Here is a 14,849-nt window from a genome sequence, read left to right on the forward strand (position 1 = left end):
GGACAAAGCCAATACCTTTTGACTATGGATTTAAGGAATGTTTACCATTAATTGGAAGTTGTTCCAGAAGACTGGCCGAAGACAGCATTTTCGGTACCATGAGGATACTATAAGTTCAAAAGAATGCTGTTTGGATTGAAAAATGCGCCTGCAACATTTCAGAGGGTATTGGACAGTGTATTGAGAAGTTTGGAACCACACCAGAGTCTAGTTTACCTAGACAATATCATCATATTCCCAAAAGACATAGAGCAGAAGATACAACTCCTGAAGGAAGTTTTTAAGAGATTGAGGTCTGCAGGTCTGGTGTTGAAAACAGAGAAGTGCCATTTTGCATTAGAAGAGGTAGGGTATTTAGTCCATGTAATTACTACAGAAGGAGTATGGGCAGACCTGAGAATAGTGCAAGCTGTACGACAGTTCCCATTGACTAATTCTATTAAGAAACTGCCATCTTTTTTGAGGATCTCAAATTATTAAAGAAAATTCGTGGAAGTATTTACTGACATAGCACAACCACTCATGCAATTACTAAGAAAAGGCATGAAATTCATATGGACAGAAGGGTGTCAGGGTGCGTTTGAAGAATTAAAGAGAGTTTTGACATCAAACAAGTTGAAGTTTTGCAGACTTTCAGATGGAGTTTATTATTTTGTGTGATGCATCTAATCCTGCTTTGGGGTGTGTCTTAAGCTGGGTATTAACGGTAAAGAGCTACATGTCGAAACAGCTAAAAGTGGCGAAGGAGAACTATTCAGTGACCGAGAAAGGGATGTTGAGCCTCATTTATAGTGTCATGTATTGTAGATGTTATCTTTACTGGAAAAAATTTCGAGTAGTGACCGAGCACGCAGCTTTGTAGGTTATTGGGACTGAAGGATCAGTACAACAGGCTCATAAGATCACAGAGTTGTACACAAGCCAGGAAAGGAGGATGGAAATACAAGTGCATTAAGCACGAAGGTAGGAGTGTTGAAAGCTCTGGGTTATGGTCTTGCTGAATAGCACGTAGCACAGAGCGCTGACGGTGACTATAAACAGTACAGGACACGGTCACAATTTGTCACATGTGACAGACTGTTGTGCAAAGAAGGGAGGTTAGGGGCCATCTGGCAATGGAGGGTGCAGTGCAACAAATTGGAGAGTGGCCAAGAGATACTGATAGAGTGGAAGGATAGTGAACGTGGATCAATACCTGAGGAATTGCACACAGTGTGCGCAGCAGGAAGACTAATTGTAGGTGAACACCATCGCATAGGCTACCAATGCATCAAAACCATTTGAAATGTTTGAAATCGCTGTATTTGAACTGTTCAATTGTACACCAGCAGGAAACTGACTAGCGATAATGTATCACTTTTCTCAATATGTGGAGATGGTTTCTATGCTGAACCAGCAGGCAGTGGCAGTCACACAAGCAATGGTTAAGAGCTGAGTGTTGAATTTTGGAGTGCCATACGATAATTATAGACCAAGGTAAGAATTCATGTCATACTCACTGAACGAGCTGTTTCAGTTTTGCAGATTAAGAAGATAAAAAAAAGGAAAGTATGGAAACGAGTATAGAAGGAGAGTATGAAGGCGTTAAAGAACCAGGAGCAATCAGCGAAATGTACAACAAGTTTGTAACAGTATAATGAAGAGCAATGGGTGATGTTCTCCAGTCTTAAACGCCGAAAGGAAAGATAAAGAATTTCATCGCAAGTTATCAAGCATGCTATTAGGTGGTCAAGACTACTTCACTAGTCAACGTGAAGCCTTAGTCTCCAAGAAGAATGACAGTAGTGGACGTCTGACGCCTACGACCTTTTTGAGGCAGCCCGGAATCGATTCCATAAGTTTTAAGGGCAGAGCCAGAGAAGAACGCGAGGTGAAGGAATCAGAGGAAGAGAGAAGTTGGAGCCTGCGTAAGGAATGCCATATGTATTGACACCAAGAAAATGACTGCTGTTAGTCACGAATTTCTTTTCATATACGACGGCCTTCCGAAAGTAATGCCGCCTATTTTTATTTATGTAAACTGCAGGAGATGCATAAATCACAACAGCACAGCTAAATAAAGCAACATTTCAGCTACAGACTCATTTTTCCACATAGTCACCACCATTGGTTATGCACTTTTGCCAACGATGACCAGAGCCTGCATGAGGCGCTTGTAAACATCAGAACCAGCTTAGGCTAACCACTTCCTTACAGCTTTGACAAGAGCATACGAGTCTTGAAAATGTTCGCCATGTAGTCCATCTTTCAGAGGTGCAAAGACATGGAAGTCTGAAGGCGCTAAATCGGAACTGTAGGGTGGATATGGTAAGACAATCCAGCCGAATTTTGCAATGTTGCATGGTCGCAAAACTGGGATAGGGCCTGGCGTTATCATGTTGCAGCTGAAAGTTGTTCTTCTTCTCTGGCCTTAGCCTAAAAATTTGGACTTTCAGCTCAGTCAGTGCCATCTTGTAGCGTGCTGAATTGACGGTTTCTCCAGGCTCCAGGACATCCATAAAAACACAACCTGGCTATCCCAGAAGACTGTGCACATCACTTTGCCTGCAGACGGCTGTCTCTTGAATTTCTTTTTTAACGGAGAATTGGCATGTCGCCATTCCTTGGACGGTCCTTTGGATTCCGGCGCATAGTGGTGACATCACGCCTCATCTCCGGTGACGATACTATTCTGAAAATTGTCATCTTCAGCTTCACATTGGTCCAGCAGGTCCTAACAAATTTCGATTCGATGAGTTTTTTGTTATTCTGTAAGCATCTGCGAGACCCACCTCACACAGACTTTGCAGTAACCAAGATGTTTCAACATTGTTTCCAAGACATTACAGCCGACATTCAGCTTTTCACACAATTCTCTGGTCGTTATACGCCGATCTGCACGAATGAGTTGAACAAGACGCTCTTCATAGCGAGGGATGACAATTGTGCACGGTCGACCGGGCCATGGCTTGTCATGCACACCCTTTTCACCACCTTGAAAAAGCCGTATGCATCCCCTTACACTGCTCACGTCCATTGTAATTCAATCACACATCGTTGTTTTATACGCACATCCACATCAGACTATTTTTGAACACTCCTCTGCTGTCACCAACAACCGCAGAATAACAAAACAACATGCAAATGAAAGATGAAGGCTCAAGCATTAGCACTACACCGACGACATCTGGCGCAGACATCCAAAGCCACCACAAATGTACTGTTTCTGATGGACATGTCCAGATCATCCGCTCTCAAAAATCCACCATCTCACTTCCCCACATCCACCACTGCTGGCGGCTCACCTCCAACTGCGCAACGCTACGAGCTGTTAACATCCAGCTGCCCAACGCTACAATAGCCAACAACAATGCAAAACAGCCACAGACTGCACGCAGCACAGCCAGTGATTTTCACACAGAGCGCTACGTGGCGGTGGCGTTACCAATATAAGAACCTATACAGTCTACTTACAAGTTATATTAGTGTAAAGATTTTTTCTGGTAATTTTGTTATATTTGAATGGGCTTGCTAATGGCAGCAACCTTCTGAAGGGGGAGGTAGGGTCCTCAGGTTGCAATAAGTCGAGGACATGAATGGAAGGATTGAGAGTCATAACAGTTTTGCGTTTGCTCATCTCAATTGCGGCAGAGGCTTTGGAGGACCAGCATCTGGAAGGAGGAGTGATGTTCTCAAGGCAAGAGGATGCGATAGTTACGAGCGATCAGTAGACGCTGACATTGGTTTTTAACGCAAGGGAAATGCTTAATGAAGTGAGGAATTTGGAAGTATTCAACATACTTCGGCAAAGTGACAAGATTTGGGGGGGGGGGGGGTGCTCAAGAAAATGTCAAGGGAGTGTGGTAAACTGCATAGATCCTACAAGCAACTACAAGAAATGAGACAGGCAGTGGTGGAAGTTGAGCTACATACATGGAGGAAGCGAAGATGGCTGGTTGTTGGGGGAAAAATTTTGAAACTGTAGTTGGAACATCGGATGAGGGTGTTAATAGAGATTTAAACGAAACTGTGGGGGGTAGTAAAAAATTAGCAAGGTGGTAGAAAGTGTTATGCTACAAAGATAGTGAATTTGGCAAGTGAAGTGCTTAACAACAAACAATTTATATGAAAACTGACAGGTAGAATAATAGGCTATGCCAGGGCATCGGGGGACACAATGATGCGGAATTTGGGAGTGCTGTAAGCATTATTCGACAAGGGACATGTAGTGACAAGGGGATAGTGTATGAAACGCACAAGGGGTAGTGTCAAACTTGCAAGAAGCCATACACCACATGAAAAACTGAGTGCTAATCTTCTGTCACCTTAACGGTACTTGTCAGGCTTACAGAAAGCAAGGAGAGCTGCTGCCTACATTAATTATGGAATCCCCTAGTCCAAAATTACCTTTATAATACCACATAGCATTAATAGAAGTAAAAGCTCACTGAGCACAATTTGATACTCTAATTCGACTCAGCAAGGCCAACCATCCAACTACCAGCCACGATTAGGAGACACGTGGCAGTGATTTTGAGTGCTGTAATACGAAGTGCCACCGTGACTAACTCTGTTGTGTGTGGCTTTCATTCTTTTGAGACAGAGAGCCTATAGTCAGCATAAATCACCGATAGTCCAGATTCCAGTAAACTGGATCTCTAAACCATAAGAGGGAGTGATAGTGTTGCCTAGTAATACGAATGTGGAAAGAGATGTGTTCAGGTGCGAAGAGTGGGAGGTTGTTGCATCCTGCTTCCGACAACGATGTACAGGTTGTCAAGCGGTGAAGCCTTTTCAGGTGGGCACTCATGGTTGATACTAAATGACAGAACAGGAAATTAGCTCAAAGAAAGAGAATGTATGTCTACTTACAGGATACCTGGGGTGCACCTAGGGTAGGAAGGTACCATGTGTAAGCCATTCTAGGAGATCAAACAAACTAAATAAAGTGAGCAACGTGAGGGGAGGAGTTTCACATTCAGCACTGTTTGTGGCTGGTCATGTTTTACGTGAGGTGTGAATCACAAGAGAGAGAAGCAACTGTGTACTGCCCTGCAGAACCCTCCAGAGTCCACACACGTGACCTGCCTCCCATGTACGCTATTGGCTAAACCAATGGTTTCAGCAGAGGGCTGAGGGCTTCTCTTTTCAACAGCTTTAGTCGGCCAGAACTGCCTCAGTTCTGTAAGGCAGGCAGCTTGTGTCGTGTAGGAACAGCTGAAATTGCTCTGGGAGTGATATGAATGTGGCTGTTGAAGTGAAATTTTTAAACCAATTCCTGAAAGTATTCCTTGACTTGTTGCTACTTTGTACAGATGTAAATTTTGGGTCAAGAGAAAAAGGAGGCAACAGGACAATTCATAAAGGTTAAAATTGCCAAAAACGGAAAACAACTGTGACAAACAGACTCATAAGTGAAGTAATAATGGTAAATAAGATCTGATGCGGTATAACCCATGTGAGCAAGCCGCCAACTGTTCTGCTTATAAATTTTCTCTGTATTTTGTATGAAGATGTAGCATAATATGAAACTGGTTTTAATGTCGGCCCAGAGACTGGCTCTTGTTCATAGAAGGGGATAATGTAGCGCACCTAAAATTACTGGGCATATTACTGTGAGGTGAGTATGGGACATTGTTAGTAAAACACTCGTAATTGCAAATTCGGAAATTTGTGGTAAGGACTATGGGACCAAACTGATGAGGTCATCGGTCCCTAGGTTTACACACTACTTAAAGTAACCTAAACTAACTTACGCTAAGGACAACACACACACACACACACACACACACACACACACACACACACACACACGCCCGAGGGAGGACTCGAACCTCCAATGGGGGGAGCCGCGCGACGCGAACCGTGACAAGGCGCCTCAGACAGCACAGCTACGCCATGCGGCACTCGTAACTGAACAAGGCTGCCACTATGCTGAGCCGCAGGTGAACTTGGCAAAACACTGGGCTCAAAGGTTCTGCACAAATTCATTCAGCAAGGAGCAAGGCAGATTTCCACACTGGCACTGTAAATGATGTTTCAAGGTACATGATTAGTAACAGCGTATGTGCACAACGAATGTGCCACTGCTCACTACAAATTCTGGACATTCTGTAACAAAGTTCCTCAGTCCTAGAGTTCTGTCATGACGAGGAGGCTGTGTTGGCTGATGTCACCACATGGAACTGCCAGCCATAGTCACCGGTGTGGCAACAGCTCTACATGCTAGTTCACCCCCAGACATAGTGCAACAGAGCAGCAGATCGTTCCAGGTCCACTCATGCAGCACGTCTGACTCCTGACCAAGAGGCAGCGGGTCATACCCCACGTACACCAGCCGTCTTCCGCCTTCACAAGATGAACGCCTCATCGAGATGGGCTTCCCCCACCGTGACGCAGCTGATGCGCCATCCATGGCCACAGTACATACGACATCTTCAAGTGTACACGCCAATGGCGTGGAAGCCTTGCCGCCAGCTTGCATAACGAGGCCGCTGGCGCATGGCAGAGATGCCGCATTAGCATTTTGGACCACACAAACAGCCAGACAGCAGACCTCAGCAGCCAGCCAGCCACCGACCCTGTGTATTACGTAGCACAGATGCTTCAATAACGGATTTGTTAACTTTGCAGCTACCTTTCTCTCGAACCTCCTGATCTCTCCCCTCATCTCCATCACCCATTGGCACCATCCTGGCTGATATTCGTCCCTCCGTGCGGTGGGGGCACTGTAGGTCAACTCAAGACGTGTAGCTTCTATGTGCCGCTATGTGCAACGGCCTTTTGCGAAATACACTATCCAAATGTCTGCTGTAAGCATTTCCTTCGAAATGTTCACCTCGAAACTCAGTGAAACTGACCTGCATTCAGTCACTTCAGCAATTCCTGCTGGGTTTGAAACCGAATAATTATGGTGTACCCTTCGACATTCACTGCACAGTGGCTTACGGATTATTATTATTTTATGAATTTATTTAAAGTGTTGCAGTACACAGTAATACTACATGTAGACTGTCAGTTAGCATTTTTATCACCATTGTTCTTATGCTGTGCCACTGGCTGCGAGAGATGTACCAATCGGTATAGCCACGTTGAACAGTCCATGCTGATACACAATAAATCAGTCAGTTTCATAATGGGGTGGCGATGAGTACTTCCAAACATGATAAATCTTTACTACCATTGGATCACTTGTCTACGTAAACACACGTTACAACGCTGGTTGCAGACAGTCGGTGGTACATACACCACGTCACTGACATGACTTAGGTTAGCACTGGAGGGTCACATGGCCATCTAGTACGAGCTCTACACCATTTACAGGGCTATAAGATGGCTACCGTGCTGTTTTAGAGGGATGACCAATATTTTGTGCCAAGGACTTATTTACTCCTGTGACGTAAATACGTTGTACAGAGATAGTTGTGAAAATATTATCATCGACTAAAGATCATGGAAGGATTATTTCTTGAATAAATATCGAAATATTCGGAAATGAACAATGAGTCAGTCGTTTACAGTTTTTAAAATTTTAATATTTTGCTACAACTGAGACACAAACTTTGGATTCAACGAAGGCATACGAGGGTAGCACAACAAAAGGCAAGCATTACGAAATATCGAAAGGCGGTCATCGATACATTCGTTTGCACGAGGAACGGCTGGGAAAAAAGGAAAACGAAAAATTGTACGTAAGACTTTCGCTGTGCCTGACGCAGAGAAGAATAATATTAAGTTTGAAAATTGTTATTACAATGTCAAGATATAAGCAAATACAAACGTAAAGTTTCAGTTTTGTCAAAGCTATATATTTTCTCTTTTAAATATCTTAAATGTTTCGTATGTTGCGTGAATGCTTTTCAGCTTGGCGGCCGTAACTTACGACCAAGCAAACATAAAGCTGTCACTGCATTCTGGTGCAAGAAGCTGGAGAGAGGCCGAGCTGACGTGACGGAGGTCTCTTCTATGACCGTAAGCCGCGCGGGATTAGCCGAGCGGTGTCGAGCTCTGCAGTCATGGACTGTGCGGCTGGTCCCGGCGGAGGTTCGAGTCCTCCCTCGGCATGGGTGTTTGTGTGTTTGTCCTTAGGATAATTTAGGTTACGTAGTGTGTAAACTTAGGGACTGATGACCTTAGCAGTTAAGTCCGATAAGATTTTACACACATTTGAACATTTTTTATGGCGTAAAGCGAGGCTAGTTACCGTAAGTGCATCCCCTGGTGTTGTTGGTGGTGCTAGATCACTGTTGACACAGCTCAGTACAGGAGCCACGCCATCGCAGTGCTGACCGGATAACGCCATGCCCAAGCCTGGCACTGTGCCGGTTCTGGGATCTACGTGCTCAGAAATGATGTCCTGTCAAAACAGGGCAAGGTCGAACGACCACAAATATAACCCGCCTTGGCTATGCAGTATCTTGTCATCGTATGCAGCCAACTCCTGGAGATACCCCCGACACTCATCATCCGTGGGCAACTGCCGATGCATTTTACGCTGGTTCTTAGTTCGCCTCTGCGCTCCAGTGTTTCCTGCTCTGAGTCGCGCATATGCGCAAACAGCGTAACCAACTTACTGTAGTGCTAGCTGTCGCTGCGAGTCTACCGCCTACCTGAGCCTTACGAGGCGCTACATTCGCCAAGGTTGTAAGTAGGCTGTTTATATTTTCTTATTGGCAACGTTACGTAGCGCTCTGTATGAAAATCACTGGCTGTGCTGTGTGCAGTCTGTGGCTAGTTTGCATTGTTGTCTGCCATTGTAGTGTTGGGCAGCGGCAGCTGGATTTGAACAGCGCGTAGCGTTGCGCAGTTGGAGGTGAGCCGCCAGCAGTGGTGGATGTGGGGAGAGAAATGGCGGAGTTTTGAAATTTGTAAAAATGGATGTCATGAGCTGCTGTATATATTATGACTTTTGATGACTATTAAGGTAAATACATTGTTTGTTCTCTATTAAAATCTTTCATTTGCTAATTATGCCTATCAGTAGTTAGTACCTTCCGTAGTTTGAATCTTTTATTTAGCTGGCAGTAGTGGCGCTCGCTGTATTGCAATAGTTCGAGTAACCAAGATTTTTGTGAGGTAAGCGATTTGTGAAATGCATAGGTTAATGTTAGTCAGGACCATTCTTTTGTAGGGATTTCTGAAAGTCAGATTGCGTTGCGCTAAAAATATAGTGTGTCAGTTTAAGCTCAGTCATGTATAATTGTTCTAAGGGGACGTTTCAAGGTGTCGACGACGCTACGTCACCGCTGCCGGCTGCTAAGACTGCTGACTGCGAGCGGCCGCCTGTTCAGACCGCGTGCAGAACTAAGCACACAGCACCAACCGGGGCCAGTGAGCGCCACTTGCCAGTGACCGCATCAGAACGTCGTTTCAACTGCTGTACGGTTTGCAATGAATAAATAGGCTCTTGTTTTCTCACTACTTCTACAATTGAAGGAAAGTTATCCACCTGGCTCTACGTACCCTCTACCCTGCCAAACACCGTGCATCGTCATCGCGACCTGCAATGAGATCTGTAAGCTCTGAAACCATTCTGATCCTGCTGCACGTAATACTCATATGTGCGCGACCATTCATCAGATTTATTATGGTCGTTATTAAGTATTTGCTAGTTTTAGGCTTGATTGTTTACTCCATGAACCCATCTGATCTCCAATAACACTACATATCGAAAGCTCCTAATCGTTTTATTTCTGTCTTCCCCCCTAGTCCACGTTTTGGATCAAAACAGAGTTGTGTCTCAAACATAACGCTTCATGAATCTTTTACTTGTCACAAGATATATATTTTCGGAATTTGACCAGTCTTTTTACGGAAACAGCTCTCTGAATCGATGCTCCTACCTTTTTCAGAAAAGACAGTTATCTGTCTTGAAAATTAGCATTTTCAATATGAGGTAATGAGCCCATGTTTGTTGTCACAATCACCTCATGAAATGAGACTTCTGCATCTCTTTCGCCGGCCGCGGTGGTCTAGTGGTTCTAGGCGCTCAGTCCGGAACCGCGGGACTGCTACGGTCGCAGGTTCGAATCCTGCCTCGGGCATGGATGTGTGTGATGTCCTTAGGTTAGTTAGGTTTAATTAGTTCTAAGTTCTAGGCGACTGATGACCTCAGAAGTCGCATAGTGCTCAGAGCCATTTGAACCATTTTTTTTTACATCTCTTTCTACATCCATGCTCCACAGGCTACGTTATAGTATGTGATGTAGGGTACCTTGTGGCACTTTCCCCTTTCGAGTTCCAGTCGTGAATTGTGCCCAGGAAGAAAGTTTGTTGCTGTGTCTCCGTGGTGAGGCCGAATCTCTCTAATTTTACCATCATGGTCTTTGTGCGATGCGTGAGAAGGAGGGTGCAACATACTAGTTGTCTCTTCCACGAACGTATGCATTGAGAATTTTAACTGTAAAACCCACTGTGATGTAGAATGCCTTTGTTGTAGTGTCTGCCACGCTTTACTAAATGAACCTGTAAGTAAACGCGCTGGATTTTCTCTATTTCCTCTATCAATACTATATCTGGTATGGAGCCCAGACTGAAGAGTAAAATTCAATTACCGGTGTAACCTTCTTCGTAAATTGACTACCACTGTGCACCAAGCAAGAGGGGTGCACCACAAATACCGCACGAGGCTGCGACCACACTGGCACACCCACTCGCCTGGCATCTCTGCTCAGTGCAGCAGCCTTCAGATGGCACTCACAAAAATGGACCTCCTCCTGCTTCTGCGCTATTTTCTCCAGAGCGTCGTACATCTGACCATAGTGGGGACAGGCAATACGGAACGCTGTTAACTGCGGACTACTTCACTTCCAAATTATAATTGTATATTAATACCTTCAACTGCTGACGGGCGTTGATAGACATCAACGGCGACAGGTGAAAATGTGTGCGCCGACCGGGACTCGAACCCGGGATCTCCTGCTTACATGACAGACGCTCTAACCAACTGAGCCACCGAGGGCACAAACAATAGCGCGACTGCAGGGACTATCTCGCGCCCGCCTCCCGCGTGGAAGAAATTCTTACCTAGTCCCGTAAGAGTTCGGGGAATATGTGTGCATCCGCGTAGAAGAAGAAGGTCATGGCCGGCGCTGCCAGAACTATATGTGGATATGGTGTCTGCTCTTTCGGACATGTCCGAAAGAGCAGACACAATATCCATATACGAGGGGCGTTTTAAAAGTCCGTACAAAGTCCGAGAAGCGGCACCACTGGCGCGTATCGAGGTCATGTTTAGTCAGTAGCATCTTTGGAAAGAATGCACACCAAGTTTCAGCCATACTGATCTATTTATGTGTGTTTGGCATTCGTGTGAATGAAGGAAGTCGTGTGATGATTAAACATTACTTTAGGAAAGACAAAACGCCTCAGGAGACTAAAGAGAAGCTTGATAAACATTACGATGACTCTGCACCTTCGATTAGAATAGTTTATGCGTGGTTTCAAAATTTTCGGAGTGGCCATACGGGCTCAACTGATGGTGAACGTTCTGGACGCCCTGTGGAGGTTACGACTCCAGAAATCATTAATAAAATCCATGATATGGTGATGGATGACAGAACAGTTGAGGTGCGTGAGATTGCTAGTGCTGTGGGCATCTCGAATGAACGGCTACATAATATTTTGCAGGAGTGTGTCTGCGAATATTACTGTAAGTGATACAGAATTATAGACGGCCACGAGACACAAGATGGGTTCCGCGATTGCTCACGCTTGACCAAAAACGCAATCGCGTGAAGTGTTGCAAGGATGGTTGGCAGCTGTTCAGGAAGAATCCGCCGGACTTTAAGCGTCGTTTCGTCACTGTAGATGAAACATGGATATATTACTATACTCCTGAGACCAAACAACAATCTAAACAATGGGTTACCATTGAATGTGCACCAAAAAAAGGCGAAGACCATTCTTTCGGCCGGGAAGGTTATGGCGACTGTCTTTTGCGATTCGCAAGGGATAATTCTCGTCGACTATCTGGAGTGTGTGTGTGTGTGTGTGTGTGTGTGTGTGTGTGTGTGTGTTTTTTTTTTTTTTTTTTTTTTTTGTGGTTTTAGGGCGCACAACTTCAATGGTCATTAGCGCCCTGACTACTCTAAAAATGCACCGCGAGGCACAAGTTGACAACAACAACTAAAAGGGAAAACACAATAAAAGACAGACGGACAGGCAGAGGATTAAAAAACATCATCAAATGTCCTTAGCGAGGTTTGTCAAATGGATAAAACAAAGAACACGAGCAGCTGCTCGTGGGTCATCCGCTAAAATGGCATCGAAAGTATTAGGCAGGTTAAGATCGAGGCGCAGTGTGGTAAGATCTGGACAGGACATTAAAATGTGCCTAACCGTCAGCAAGTGCCCACATGGGCAGAACGGCGCCGGCGCAGCCGTCAGCAGATGGCGATGGCTGAATCGGCAGTGTCCAATTCTTAACCTTGCTAAAACGACCTCCTCCCGCCGAGAAGGGCGTGAGGAGGACGTCCAAGCCACGGGAAGAGGTTTTAAGGCCCGAAGCTTGTTGTCGGTAAGTGCAGCCCAATCGGCATGCCACAGCGACACGACGCGCCGACAAATGACCCTGCTAAAATCGGACGAAGGGACACAACAAGAAGCTGTCCGAGGCTGGAGGACCGCAGCCTTGGCTGCGGCATCTGCAGCTTCGTTCCCAGGGATACCGACATGGCCAGGAACCCACATAAAGCTAACCGGCGTACCGACGTCCACCAGCTGCTGGAGAGAGCGTTGGATCCGGTGTACGAAAGGGTGAACCGGGTACGGATCACTGAGGCTCTGGATGGCGCTCAGGGAATCTGAGCATATGACATAAGCAGAATGTCGGTGGCGGCAGATGTAAAGAACAGCCTGGTAGAGGGCAAAGAGCTCAGCTGTGAAGACCGAACAATGGCCATGGAGCCGGTATTGGAAACTTTGTGCCCCGACAATAAAGGAACACCCGACCCTGTCATTGGTCTTAGAGCCATCTGTATAAATGAAAGTCATGTTGATGAACTTCGAACGAAGTTCCAAAAAACGGGAGTGGTAGACCGAACCGGGGGTGACCTCTTTTGGGAGCGAGCTGAGGTCGAGGTGAACGCGGACCTGAGCCTGGAGCCAAGGTGGCGTGCGGCTCTCGCCCACTCGAAAGGTTGCAGGGAGTGAAAAATTAAGGTGTTGAAGGAGGCGACGAAAGCGAACTCCAGGGGGTAGCAAGTCAGAGACATACAACCCGTATTGAAGGTCAAGAGAGTCGTCAAAAAAGGAACGATAAGACGGATGGTCGGGCATTGACAGTAGCCGACAGGTATACCGACAAAGCAGTATATCGCGCCGGTAGGTGAGTGGCAATTCGCCAGCGTCAGCATGAAGACTCTCTACGGGACTGGTATAAAATGCTCCGATCGCAAGTCGTAAACCCCGATGTTGTATGGAGTTGAGGCGGCGTAAGATGGATGGCCGTGCAGAGGAGTATACGAAGCTCCCATAATCCAGCTTGGAGCGGACGATCGACCGATATAGACGAAGTAGGACGGTTCGATCCGCTCCCCACGACATACCACTGAGAACACGGAGGACATTTAAAGAACGGGTACAACGGGCGGCCAAATATGACATGTGGAGACCAGCTAAGTTTCCTGTCAAAGGTAAGGCCTAAAAATTTGGTTGTCTCCACGATTGGGAGAGCAACGGGACCGAGTCGTAAGGACGGTGGGAGAAACTCTTTGTAGCGCCAGAAGTTAATACAGACCGTCTTCTCGGCAGAAAAACGGAAGCCATTGGCGACACTCCAGGAGTAAAGACGGTCAAGAGAACGCTGAAGACAGCGCTCCAGGACACGTGTACACTGCGCGCTGCAATAGATGGTAAAATCGTCCACGAAAAGGGAGCCTGAGACATCAGCTGGGAGGCAATCTATTATTGGATTGATCGCGATGGCGAAGAGAGCGACGCTCAAAACTGAGCCCTGTGGCACCCCATTCTCCTGGCGAAAGGTGTCGGACAGGACAGAACCCACACGTACCCTGAACTGTCGATCCAATAAAAAGGAACAAATAAAAAGAGGGAGGCGACCGCGAAAGCCCCATGTATGCATGGTGCGGAGAATGCCCGCCCTCCAACAGGTGTCGTAAGCCTTCTCCAAATCAAAGAACACAGCCGCGGTCGGGCGCTTCTGCAAGAAGTTATTCATAATGAAGGTCGACAAGGTAACCAGATGGTCAACAGCAGAGCGGCGCCTTCGAAATCCACATTGTACATTGGTAAGTAGGCGTCGAGACTCTAGCAGCCAAACCAATCGAGAGTTAACCATTCGCTCCATCACTTTACAGACACAGCTGGTAAGCGAGATAGGTCGATAACTGGAAGGCAAGTGCTTGTCCTTCCCCGGCTTAGGAATCAGGACAACAATAGACTCGCGCCAGCATGCGGGAACATGTCCCTCAATCCAGATGCGATTGTATGTACGAAGAAGAAAACCTTTACCCGCAGGAGAAAGGTTCTTCAACATCTGAATATGAATAGAATCAGGCCCTGGAGCGGAGGACCGTGATCGGCCAAGTGCGGTTTCGAGTTCCCGCATGGTGAATGGTGCATTATAACTTTCACAATTCGAGGAGCGGAAGTCAGGTGGCCTAGCCTCCTCTGCCTGTTTGCGGGGGAGGAAGGCAGCGTGGTAATGAGCGGAGCTCGAAACCTCGGCGAAAAAGCGGCCGAAGGCATTGGAGACAGCCTCAGGGGCCACAAGGACTTCATTCGCGACCTTCAAGCCAGAAACTGGGGAGTGGACCTTAGTGCCAGATAGCCGGCGCAGGCTACCCCAGACAACAGAAGAAGGAGTAAAACTGTTGAAGGTGCTTGTGAAAGCAGCCCAGCTGGCTTTC

At 46.3% G+C, this 14,849-nt stretch overlaps 1 non-coding gene across 1 annotated transcript; it reads right to left on the reverse strand.

Annotated features, from left to right (window-relative positions):
• Window positions 1–10,865: 10,865 nt before the first annotated feature.
• Trnat-ugu (transfer RNA threonine (anticodon UGU)) lies at window positions 10,866–10,940 on the reverse strand. Its single transcript has one exon. It is a non-coding gene; the product is annotated as a tRNA-Thr (tRNA).
• Between the last annotated feature and the right edge of the window lie 3,909 nt (window positions 10,941–14,849).

This window comes from Schistocerca cancellata, chromosome 6, assembly GCF_023864275.1.
Source record: "Schistocerca cancellata isolate TAMUIC-IGC-003103 chromosome 6, iqSchCanc2.1, whole genome shotgun sequence".
NCBI lineage: Eukaryota > Metazoa > Arthropoda > Insecta > Orthoptera > Acrididae > Schistocerca > Schistocerca cancellata.